This window comes from Catharus ustulatus, chromosome 1, assembly GCF_009819885.2.
Source record: "Catharus ustulatus isolate bCatUst1 chromosome 1, bCatUst1.pri.v2, whole genome shotgun sequence".
NCBI lineage: Eukaryota > Metazoa > Chordata > Aves > Passeriformes > Turdidae > Catharus > Catharus ustulatus.
Genome location: NC_046221.1, coordinates 144767034 through 144780125, shown reverse-complemented (window position 1 = coordinate 144780125; position 13092 = coordinate 144767034).

Here is a 13092-nt window from a genome sequence, read left to right as displayed (position 1 = left end):
AGTTTTGATTTTCTTGGTGTGTTTGAATATGTTGCAGTGCAGAAGTTTATGAAGACAATGTATGGATAATGTACATACACACACATAATTATTGTATAACATTGATAACATTTGCGAAAGAAACAACAGTAAAAGCCAATCTTCTCAACCCCAAATAAAAAAATCAAGAAGCAAAACCTTCATTAGCAAAACTGATATCAAGATTCTGTCCCTTTTCTTTTATCTAGCATGTGACTCACTCCACCTGTCCCCTTTCTTGCCTCTTCCTGTTTACAATTTTAGTGTTCTTTTCAGAAATTTCCCATCCAACTATTGTATTTAATAAGCTAAATAAGTTCTAGAAGAACTGTACTTGGTGGTAATACAATACTTTTGTGGACTTTCTTGGAAAGGATGTGTGCAATAACAAACTGTCAATGCACAATGATACATTGGAGGTGGCCGAGAAGAACACGCACAGCTAAAACATCACCCTATCTTACACAGCTTTACCCACAAGCTGCTCAGACTGTTACCTTTGTGAAGCAGATTACTAACTCTGAGTGGATTCTTTTCTTACGTCTGCAATGGATCTCATTGCAGTCAACCATGTTAGAACTTAGATGAGGCTGACCAAGCACAGAGAGCCTTGTGCATCACTGCTAGATTTATATATATACCAGTTATTTGAAACTTGTACAAAGTTTATCCTTAAAATATTTGCTACTTTGTTTCTCAAAAGCTTGAAAATTCTATATTAAAATACTTTAATCGCTCTTCTGTATTTGTTGCAGAAAGAAGATGATATGAAAGCACTGCTCGAACAAAGACTAGGACTTCATCTGTTCTGTATTTATATATATATATCAACCCTAATAGATTGGATTACTAATGTAATTAGATTACTGCACAGAGACGCATGGATGGGTTTTGCAGTGCAACTCTTGCCAGATTTACATTCTTCTCAATCAATTGGGGCAGAAGCTAAAGGAAAATAATCACAAAAGAACAGTAAGAGTTTGGCAATGTATAATAGGAAAGTAAGAGAGATCAGCTTGAAAATATCTAAGTAAATGGGCAGCTAATGCCCACAATCTATTTTAAAGCAAAACAAAACAAAACAAAACAAAAACCAAACCCAAACCAAACAACAACAAAAAAAAAACATCCAAAAAAACCCAAAAAAACCCAAACCAAACCAACCAACCAACCAACCAAACAAACAAACAAACAACAAAAAAAACCCAACAAAAAAAAACACCCCAAAGGTGGTCACTCAACAGCAATGTAGACTGCAGGCGCAAATTTCTCCTCTCACTACTGGTGAGAACCCATCAGAGTTCCATGTCCAGTTCTGGTCTTTCCAGTAGAAAAGACATGGACAAACTGGAACAAGGCCAACAAGAAATCATAAAAATGATTGAAGGACTGGAATATCTTTCATAACAAAAGCAACAGGAGGTTCAACAGTGCTTAGACTCCTCTCAATGAGAGAAGAAGGGACAATTGGGAGAAATAAAAAAACTAGAAATTTCAATTTAAAAATATTTTCTTTTTAATTGTGAGGGATTTACACCCTAAAACACACTGTCTAGGAAAATTGTGGAAGGTTTATCCTTGGAGATATTAGGAACGTAACTCAATACAACCCTGAGCAATATATCACAACTGAGCCTGCTCTGAGCTGTGGGGCTGGACTCTGCGATCTCCAGAGAATCCTTCCAGCTTCAAAGATTTTGTGATTCCATTACAAGAAATAAAAATACATTTTCGTTTCAAATAAGAACTGTTATTCACTCACTTTGCCCATCCTGCTTAGGAAATAAATTTAGGTTATACATTGCCGTGTGGTGTGGTTTTGTCCCTGCACAAAATCCTCAATGACAGTATTCCATAAATAATATTTCCAGAATTTTTGTTTCAGAAGAAGTGTTTCTGTTTTATATAAGAGTTTGGTTTTCTTAAACTGTTTCCTTAAGAATTCTCTGAGTTTTGAAGCCATGCCTGGAGGAATCTGAAGTTTAATAATTCTTGCAAAATTGCATGGCAGATTGTATTGCTTATTCAATTACTCATAAATAAAATAAGCTTCTGATTCCTACCCAATTTATACATCTGTCTGGTACAGGACTAAAAGAATTTGTTTTATTTACAGAAATAGTAGCAGAGTGCCTCCAAACCACAAACCAACGAAGGTTGGGTTAATCCATACAGGCAGCTCTTGTGCATTGTACCAATTTTGCAAAAGTATTGACAATAGCATATGAAATGTTGGCTTATTAACCACAAGGCTTCTAGGTGGATTGAGTTGATTTGTTTTCCAATTATAATAAAAGTTAATCATATAATGTTTTGTTTCTACATAGAAATTGAAGCAAAAGCTACAAAAATATATAACAAAAGATCTCTCTTCCACATGTTGGTACATCTTTTTATCTGTACCCTACTAAGAGACCATTGGCTACATGTCTTGTACACAAATCCTCAAGTGAGGGCTAACCCATGTAATTATTGACAGGTTATCCATAAAACACGGATCACATTCCCCAAAAGAAGAAATATAAATCTGAATATGCTCAAAATTGGAGATCCAGAAACAAAAGATAGAGGGAAAAGGAACACTTTAAACCTCCTTTCAACTTAGTCTTAATTTCTCTGATTCCCTTATTGTTTTCTTATCCCACTTTTCACACAGCCTTTTCATCTACTCCCATGACAAACCAAACAGGATATTGTTAATATCAGGGACAGGTTTGTCTGCTTCCTCTATTGTCTGAGTTCATCATAGCAAATACTGTTCTCTTTATTCTCGCTTTAAAAATACTCCTGTTGATCTTAGCAAATCTCATGTGGGTATGTGGCCCTAGAAATTTCCATAATTATTTCTCAGTGGATTCTGAGAAACTCAGCATGAAAAATCTTCTAAACCCTATTATGCATCCATTCTGTGGACAATTCTTCTGTTTAGGCTGTTTAATTACTATTTTAGTTGAATTATTCATACATATTTTGACATTTTAGAAATCACAGAGATAAGTTATGTTTTCAGCAGCCATGTCTCACTTGATGGTGATATCTTTATTAGTCATGAAATCTACACCTATTTCTTTTATCTTAGATGGAATTAAGTTGTTATAGCCATTATTATTCAGATTTGTTTATATTTAATTTCCATAGTTTTTTGTTATAAATGAAAGAAAAGTTTATAAGAAAAGAGCTAAACTCATTGCTATTACACATACAGATTTTTTTTTTTTAATGTTGGACCACATCCAATAAAAAAATCAAAACTATTAAAATAGAAACTTATATTTATCAATAAACCTGTAAATATAGTTACAAGATTTTATCTTCCTGCTTTGATTTCCTACAGGGTTTTCCTTTGAAAGATGTATTTTGCTTCAGAGCTGTGTAAAAGAAAGGAAAAAAAGAAAATATGTTAATTTCAAAACTGTCATGGAAAACATTATTTTATAAGTCATGGGAAGTAAAAGGAGTAATGCAAAATATTTCGCATAAAAATGCATACTATTAAAATTTTGTTTCAAATGTTAAGAAATCTGGAATTTACTGGATTTATCCACTGGCTTTTGCAATTTTCTCATTCTTTTATGGGTAGTATTTTCATAATAGCTGTTTTGCTTCTCCCTGCACATGAATTTGGGTGATATCCCCCTCATTACTGAACTCAGCTGGATACTTTCTATCTTCCCCAATTCTTATTTTTAACTGAATGTGTCAGAAAATCATTTCCTTACCCAGTTAAAGAACTTGGCCTGACAAAACAATGTTCCCCCTGTCTTACAGTAAATAAGACCCTTCAAAGGGTCTTCAAAAACTCTGCAAAGAATAGGGCTGGGAAAAAAATGAGTATTCAGAAGGACTTTGAATCTAAAAGTAAGTTCACATGCTCAACCTACATAGAGAATAGAATATTGAAGGGGACTAATTTAAGAATTTGAAGCTAAGAAAGAAATCTGTAATTATTTGGGTTTAATTAGGAGAGGGTTTTGTCTCTAATTTTTTATGAAGTAAAAATTACTGCTATTTCCATTCTGAAATGTTCTTGTTTCAGAATGCAAAACATTCTTACGCTGCCATACTGAGCAGAGATAGTATTGCTAACTTGGTCAACAAAAAAATCTTTCTCAGTGATTAAAAATAAGATATTCCTAAGGCACTGAACCTGTATGAAAAATAGTAATTAATATTTGCATTGCATTTCTCCCTACTGATTTTGTGTTTCACTACTTTTACCATATGCTGTATTAATTTTTCTTAGATTTAAAATAAAAATAAATAGAATAACCATATGCTTCTTAATTTTAGCCTTTATTTCTTTGGCTTATGTACACAATGGGATAAGCTATATTAATATGATAATAGACAAAAAGAAGCATTCAGAAAAATAATTACAGTAAATTCACGAATACAAGCCGCACTGAGTATAAGCCGCATCTCTGGGTGTTGGCAAATATTTCGGTTTTTGTCCATAGATAAGTCGCACCCGAATATAAGCCGCTCTGTCGTTCGCAGCGAGGACCCGTGTGCAATTAGTAACAGAACCGCGGGAGGGCGGGGTTTACTGGTTGAGCTAAGGCTGTGCAGGCTCGGCCCACTAGGGGCTGCTGACGGGGCCAGGTGGCCCAGCCCGGTGCTGCCGCTCGGGGCCGGCCGCCGCTGCCACTGGGCTCGGTCACCCCGGGTCGGCGCTGCCCCGCGGTGGCAGGCAGGGACGGAGTTTCCTCCGCTCCTATGGCAGCGGCGGCGGGTGGGGACGGAGCTTTCCCGCGCCCGTGGCGCCAGCGGCGGGCGCGGACAAAGCACCCCGCCTCCTCCCCGGGCCGCGGCAATGGCGGCGCCCCCCGCCCCCCCCCTTCCCCCGTCCTCCCCGGGCCGCGGCAATGGCGGCGCCGCCCCCCCTCCTCTCCTGGGCTGCGGCAGAGGAGGGAAGAAGAGAGCTCTCCCGCCTCTCTCCCCGCCCCCCGTGCTGACTGCAGGGAGCCAGGGCAACACGGTAACACTGTAACAATTGCGAAATGCCGGCTTTTACTGGTCGGTGCTTGGCTCGGCACTCTGGCTGGCACGTCTGGGGTTGTAAATGTCAGAAAATTATTAACATATTAGCCGCACCCGACTATTAGCCGCACTTCCGGGTTTCCACCAAAATTTTTGTCAAATTGCTGCGGCTTGTATTCGTGAAATTACTGTATCTTAGTGGTACATTTCCATGTATGAAGAAAATTTTATTTTTGCCATTTAAAAATGGACCTTTTTTGTTTTAATTAGTTTTACCATTTTAAAAAATAGCCTTTGTTTTGTTTAAATTATGTTACAATAGCACTTGGGACACTAGTGACAATAATACAAAATTAACCTTCTAAAAGAATGACATGCCTGCTTGTTGAAAAACAGATAAATTTGGAAATTCTTCATTTTTTTAATGGAGGTAATTTCTATAACTATAAAGTCAGTGAAGCAGAAGCATTTCCTCAGAAGTGGCTTTAAGTAACTTTTCTGACAGCAGTCATGTGAATGAGCACTAAATATACATGACCAGCATCACATCACAGTATGTACATAGAGATATGATCAGCATCCAAAAAAATCAAAATCTGTTGGGAAAATGTATTGAAAAAAATGCAAATGTACTGATTGTCATAAATCACAAGATGAAAGTACTTCTGAGCAATTTCATTACAGTTTTCATTATATTTTATATATAGTAGACTAAATGTACAAAATTTCCCTTAAGAAAATATATGCAGAAATCAAGACAGAATCTTTTTCTTTGCAAAAAAAAAAAAAAAAAAAGGTAAATTGAAATTCCCTAACACCAAGAAGGAGGCATTCTTTATTCATCCAGATCCACAACTAAGTGATTTTTTATATGACCTTTTTGTTGGTACACATTAAGGCTTTTTATACCTCTGTGTTGTTTCTGTGTATTTGATATAGAATATAAAGACTGTTTGTTTTATAGCAACTCTGATAATCAACTTCCTTCCTACTTTCCTACTGAGACCCTCAAATTACCTCACAGCTTTCTATTGGATTGAAACAGAACAAAGAAATGCTTTCAGGAACATAGAAAGATCACACACGTTTGCCCTCCAGAACTGCGGAACTTGGTACACAGTCTCCTCAGGGAAAGAGTCTCATTAAGTTAATGTCATTTTCAGTTAATCAGAAACAATTTAGAAAGCAAATACAAACTGTTTAAAACATTATCACTCTTAACTTGGACAAAGTAGCTATTGAAACTTTAAGAAGCATGGATTTTGAACAAATTTTCCTTTTTTTCCCTCTGAATTTTATTTCAATATACACATTTGTGATTAAGATAAACTGCTCTTTCATATGTTTTGATATGATGTGTATCTGGAAGATACTGCATTTTGGATCATCATTTCAACTAGTAGTAGTACCCACAACCAGATTGATGGAGTTGAAATTGCTTCCCTACTAAAATATAAAAATCCCCAAGTAAATATTTTAAATTAGTTGGATATAAGACAATTTGAAAGAACTGATAAGGGGCAGAGGAAGAATAATTTGTAAATGCAGAAGATATGGAAACTTAATGAGAATCCAGGATTACTTAGGGTTTATCTGACTGTATTTCTGAAATTAATTTATCATTAATTTTCCTGGAAAAAACACTTGTCTAATAATTTTTTTTCTTTTTTTTCATCCAGAGATCAATGTCAATCCAAACTGGCTGTGCACAAGTGTCACTCAAGAACTGAAACAGATAAAAGAGGTTTTGTGAAACCACATTCCTTCCCCAAACACAAGGGTTCCTTTCTTTCATCTGAATAGTCTTGAAATATTTTCATTCCCATCGTATTTGATGACTTTTTTTTTTTTTTGCTTCAGCTGTGTAAGCCCCAGAAGTACAGACTTAAGTTTTGGATTTCAAAGTTTTGCTTTAAGGTTATTTTGTATCTTTCTTCTCTCCTATCCAAAACCAGTTTTCTGTGTGGGTGATGGTGCTGTGGAAATAGGAGAATTAGGAGGATACTTTAAAGTTTGTGCCTTACACATATTTTATGCTAGCAACAACAGGTTTCCAAGGATTGGCACAAGTACTGTGGATGCCTAGGGCATGCCGTCTTGTGGCAGTGGGAGGTTGACACTGGGACCACAAGAAAAATAGCTCAGGTCGTATAATTGAAGTCATTATGATTTTTAAAAAGAGGTGAAGAGAAAAAAAGTGGGTGCCTTGAACACATAAGAAATGTCAGACAACTAGAGATTTTGAGATGATGGTGCATAAACAGAGCCCTGAGACAAATAGTGATCTAGTTCAAAGCTGAGCCTGTAGTGTTTTCCTGCCTTAAAAGGTAAGCCTTTATATTGTCAAACATGTTAAAACCAACATGAATTTCTTTCACATGGATTAAAAAAACCATATCAATGTCACAACTGTCAGGGACAATTTCAAAAAGTTTACCTTCAAGTCTTGTACTCTCTCTGTCACTGTCTATTATTCTCTACTGTCCAAGAAATATTTTGACAGAGGTCAGAATACCATTCTCAATTTGTGTACGCATGTTTTTGTCCCTTCCTAAATATTGTTTTAAAAATCCTTCTTAAAAATTTTTTTTTCTCATGTGCTTTGCGTGATTTTTCATCTAGGTCATATTTATGATTATTTCACAGTAAAATTTGAATTTATGCATTTCCGGGGGGGGAGGGGGCGGGAAAGACATACTTACTGTTTTCAAGGAGAGAAAGCAGAGAAGCAGAATGAGACACTAAGCAATCATCTTCTTAAGTGTTTTGCCTAAGAAGAATTTGCTGTTCTATTTTACTTGTAAGGCACAGCTATTGGACCATGTTGAACATAAAATACTGAGAAGAGATTTTTCAAAAACATGATGCTCATTGTTAAACTCAAAATTATTCTCCGAAAAGTTGGAAATGTCCATATTTTTAAAATTTAGAATTTTTTTTTTTTGCAAATTATTCCTTTAACAAACCTTTTAATTTAATATCAGAAACAGCACCAAGAGTTCAGAAGTGTTTGAACAATCCTCTCAGGCGTATGGTGTGATTGGAGATAGTACTATGCAGAGCCAGGAGTTGGACTTGATGATCCTTAAGAGTCCCTTCCAACTCAGCCTGTTCTGTAATTCTGTAACTCTGTGTAAACAAAAAATATCAAAAATATTCTCGCAAAATATTGTCTCTGTCAATAAAATACAATTTTTCTTTGGATACCTTTTCTTTAAAAAATTCAGTTTATTTCTACTGTACTGTTGAATTATTTGCATTAAATAAATCATTTTTTGATTAACAACATGAAAAATAATTTTATATGCCAAAGGAAGGAGTCCTGAAATGTGTGTTAATAGAATGAAACTGAAAACACTGGCTTTAAAGTTTAAATTATACGCACTTTTATTAAGAGTTTAGAAGAATTCATATCTGAAAATCATCAAAAAGAAGCCTCTGATGACCTTTATGATGACCTCAGAGAGTTGAAATCAAGCTCAGTGGTGCAATTTACATGCCTGAAGAACAGGTTGCCACCCAGAGGGCCATGGACAAGCTTCACAAGTGGGGCCTTGTAAACTTCATAAGGTTCAACAAAGACAAGTGCTGGTACTGCCTCTTTGGCAGTCAGGGCCACCCCTGGTGTCAATCCAGGGTGAGGGATGAACAGACAGAGAAGGATCTGGGGGTGCTGGTGGATGAGAGGCTGGACAGGACCCAGCCACCTGCACTTGCAGCCCAGAAAGCCAAACATATCCTGGGCTGCATCAAAAGTAGGGTGGCCAGCAGGGCAAGAGAGAGGATTCTGCCCCTCTACTCTGCTTGCATGGTACCTCACATGGGGTACTTCCTCCAGCTCTGGGCACCCCAACACAGGACATCGACTTGTTGGAATCCAGAAGGTCCACAAGAATGATTAGAGGGCTGAAGAGCCTCTCCTGTGAAGAAAGGTTGGGACAATTGGGATCATTCAACCTGGAGAAGAGGATGCTCTGAGGTGATCAAATTTTGACCTTCCAGTACCTGAAGGCAACCTAAAAGAGAGATGAAGAGATACTTTTTTCAAAGGGTGTGTAATGGTAGGACAAGGTGGACTATCTTCAAAATAAAAGAGACTAAGTTTGGATTAGATATTAGATAAACATTCTTTACTGTGAGGATAGTGATGACACACCGGCCCAGATTGCCCAGAGAAGTTGAGTGTCCCATCCCTGGAGGTGTTCAAGGTCGGGTTGGTCAAGATGCTGAACATCCTGGTCTAGTGAAATGTGCCTCTTCCCATGGCAGGTGTGTTGAAATTTTATGGTCTTTAAGTCCGTTCTAACCCAAAAAATTGTATGATTCTATGATTCTGTTTAGGATGGGAAAAGATCACCTGAATCATTCAGTCAACTTGGTGTAACTACCTCTTGCAGAGCATCTCACTCCCCCACAAGTGTTTATCTGTTGTTTGTTAACTGGTCAGGTAAGTTGGGACAAGTTGTATTGTAGTGAGTTTTTTTGGTGCCATGGGGTTAATGCTTTTCTGGCATCTCCAAACTGTTAATAAATGCCTAGTGTTATTAGTCGCTATATTTCATTTTACAGTTGAAAAACAATGTTGCAGGTACCAGATAGTCTCTTTTTATAAGGATCTGCCAGTATGGACACATTAGAAAAATACTGACTCTGCACAAAGAAACTGATGATCCAGAGTTCCATATCTTTGCAACAGAGTGAAAAAGGACACACATAACCTTGGGTCCTGTCAAGAAGTATGTTTTCAGAACTGAGGCCATTTCTTCTCAAGGTTCCAGGACAGGTTCTACAATGCAACTAAAGCAACTTGAAATTCAGAACTCTTACAATTCTGCTACTGTGTCGAAGAAGGTCTACGAAAAATACATCCAAGTCCAATAGTAAGTGAAATACTTCCATACAGTTACATTGATAAACACAGAGCCAAATGGTGGTGTAGGATAATGAAAAAAACACTGTAATTTGGGGACAAATACCTGGATACAAGTTGTTTTGAATAGAAAAATGTGTTGAAAAACAAAAATAGGAGCAACCATGTCATGCTCCTGAAGCAAGAAAATGTTGTGTCATTCAGTTAATCTATAGTTAATTTGGTTTGTAATTGTCTCCTAAACCTTAAAAATCTTTATGATACTAAAAAATACTAAAATACTAAAATACTAAAAAATATGATGAATATTTTTATTGCCTGAGAATGCACAGAGAATATTTTTGGTAGAAAAATTCTAACAGTCTGGAATTCTGTTTGACAGTTGAAGCTGTCACTGCCATAGCAATGAAATTATAGTAATTTTCAATATTGCATTTTGAGAATTTCTCATCTATTTTACTGTAATTCCCACTCAGTTGCTCAGTCAGTCACACTCCTTAATGAGGCAGATGGCACAAATAAAGAGAACAAGAACAAGAGAGCTCATTGAGATAAAGACAGTGAAGTTGCTTGCAGAAATGACTTCATCTAAATTAATTTATAGCCTATTCAGAGAAGGTTCAGATGGGCAGACACTGGAACAAGCTTCCTAGAGAGATGTTCCAATGCCCCAAAACTATCAGTGTTTAAGATGTCTTTGGACAATGACCCTATTCAATGACTCTTCATTGTTACTGACCACAGTCTTGACGGACTTACCTCCTTTATGCTACCACCCTCCAATTCTCTTGAATGAAGTGCTGGGGAATGGATTAAAATACGAGTTCCGTTACAACTTAAAGATGCATGAAAATATAGATTGCACTTAAGCTGAGGAGGTCATGAAGGCACTTTTGTGTCCTTTAGAATGAATAAAGCTGTGCTAAATTTCCATTGCCTTCAGCATTGCATAGAATTCACCATACGTTTATACTTTAATAAAAAGTGTTAGAATTAAATTCAACATAAGGAGCAATGAAAATTTCTGAAGTATCATAGTGCTCTACATTAGCATTTTCATGGTTTTTGCTTTCTTAAGTGCAAAGAGAGATTGCAAGCTGTAGAAGGAAAAAAATTGCTTTTGTTGAGCATTAAAAAAAGTTATCAGTGAAGATCTTATTTCACAGTCTTTGATATTATCAGATCTGAGAAGGATCAGAAGAAGCTACTTTTTGTGTTATGTTGGAATAAATCTTGATAATTTTCTTTTTTGTTACCTATTTGAATTTTTGTAGGTTATAAAAGCCCCCAAAACCAGAAGGATTGTAAAGTGGATTGTGAGCCATATTTTCAAGACTAGTTCATAAACACATTTACCCACATATTGGCAAGGCTATTCTAAATGAGAATTCCTGGAGGCCAGTAAACTTGTTTCAGTGAGATAAAATACAGTGTTAATGCTCACAATATTGCCAGATAAATGGGTAGAATTTTTTTTTTCTAGATAAAGGGAGATAACATTGTTGTTGACAAAAGCATGCTTCTAATATCAATAGCGCTTTATTTCCCTTCCTGGGAGTTACTTCTGATCTAAATGAGCACACAGTAAGGTGGACTGAAAACTGGCTCAATTATTTTCAGAGCAGCACAGAGGCTACTGTCTAAAAGACTGGTTAGAGACGAGTCACCAGTGGTGTGGACCCCACGGGTCAATACTGATCTACTGTTTAACACCTTTGTTAGCGAGGGCCAGAGTATACCCTCAGACAGTTTGCTGACAACAGAAGACTGGGAGGAGTGGATGATACACCAGAGGGTCATGCTGCCACCCAGATGGACTCTGACAGGATGGTAAATGGGCCAACAGGAACTTCACGAAATTCAAAAGGTAAGTACAAAATTCTACACCTGGGAGATAACAAACCCACATGACAATATACACTGGGGTCACACAGTTGGAAAGGACCAAATTCATCATGATCTGAAAGAAGTGTGCAGAGTCAGGCCCTTTTCAGTGCTGTGCAGTGACAGGACCAGAATCAGTGGGCACAAACAGAAACATGGAATATTTATTCTGAACAACATGAAACATTTGTAACTGTAAGCATGACGGGGCACTAGAACAGATTATCCAGAGACACTGTGACGTGTTGGTCCCTGGAGGTATTCAAAAGCCATCTGAACCTTGTCCTGGGCAATCATGTCCAGGTGACCCTGCTTGACCAGGCAGGATTGTTGGACCAAATGAACTGCAGTGATCTATTCCAACCTCAACCTTTCTATGAGTCCATGTTTCTAAATTTATATTTATGTGGGCAAAACAAGATTATATAAATGTTTGTATTAATTTATTGTTGTAACAGGTACATCTAAAAAATCCCTTAAAACAGTACTATGCTACTTGTCCTCATGGGTGAAATATTTCCTTAAATCACTTAAGAATATTCCTTTAGAGAACAAAGATTTACAATGGGAAGATGAAAAATTCTGAGGTACATTGTTATTTTTGGTCATGTTTTGTGCTTCAGAGTAGGATTTCTCCATTCTTTAAGTAATGGCGATAACTTTTCTCTTTAACCTCTCCCAGCCACATGTTCTTGTAATTCACTGGAAAGTCTTCTACTTTACTCTTTTTTTTTACACATACTCTCACAGTATTTTACATTTTCTTCTGTTTTCTTCTTGATTTTATGGAGTAATATAAATTGAAAGCAGAATTTCAGTCTGCAAATTAATCTGTGCCTCACAACAGGGCATCAATGATTAAACCTTGATAGAATGCTCTTGGCTATAAGTGTGCTTAACTGAAACTTTAAATTATCAGTCATAGTGCAAATTAGATGCTAGATAACATGGATGCAGTGTTCACTCATTTATTATACTGAAAAGAGAATTCAGACTCAATAAAAAATAAAATTTTATGAATAGATGCAGTTAGATAAAGCAGTGTATGAATGACTTACTGCTTTGTTGCTTGACAGTCTTGCACTATACAGCAACATTTAAAAAAAATAAAATAAATAAAAGTTCAAAGAGAGGAAATCCATCTTAGTTTCTAGGTGACCCTGTGCAAGTGAACTTGCTATTGACTAGTGTCAGTGGCATGAATAGTGGTTAAAATGGAAAATATTCATGTTAATGCATATATATGTATCAAGCTTCTTGGTATTTTTTGGCTTTTTTTGCTTTACTGAAATATAGATAGGTCAGTTACAGCTCTTTCCTACATTTTATTCCGTAAGCTT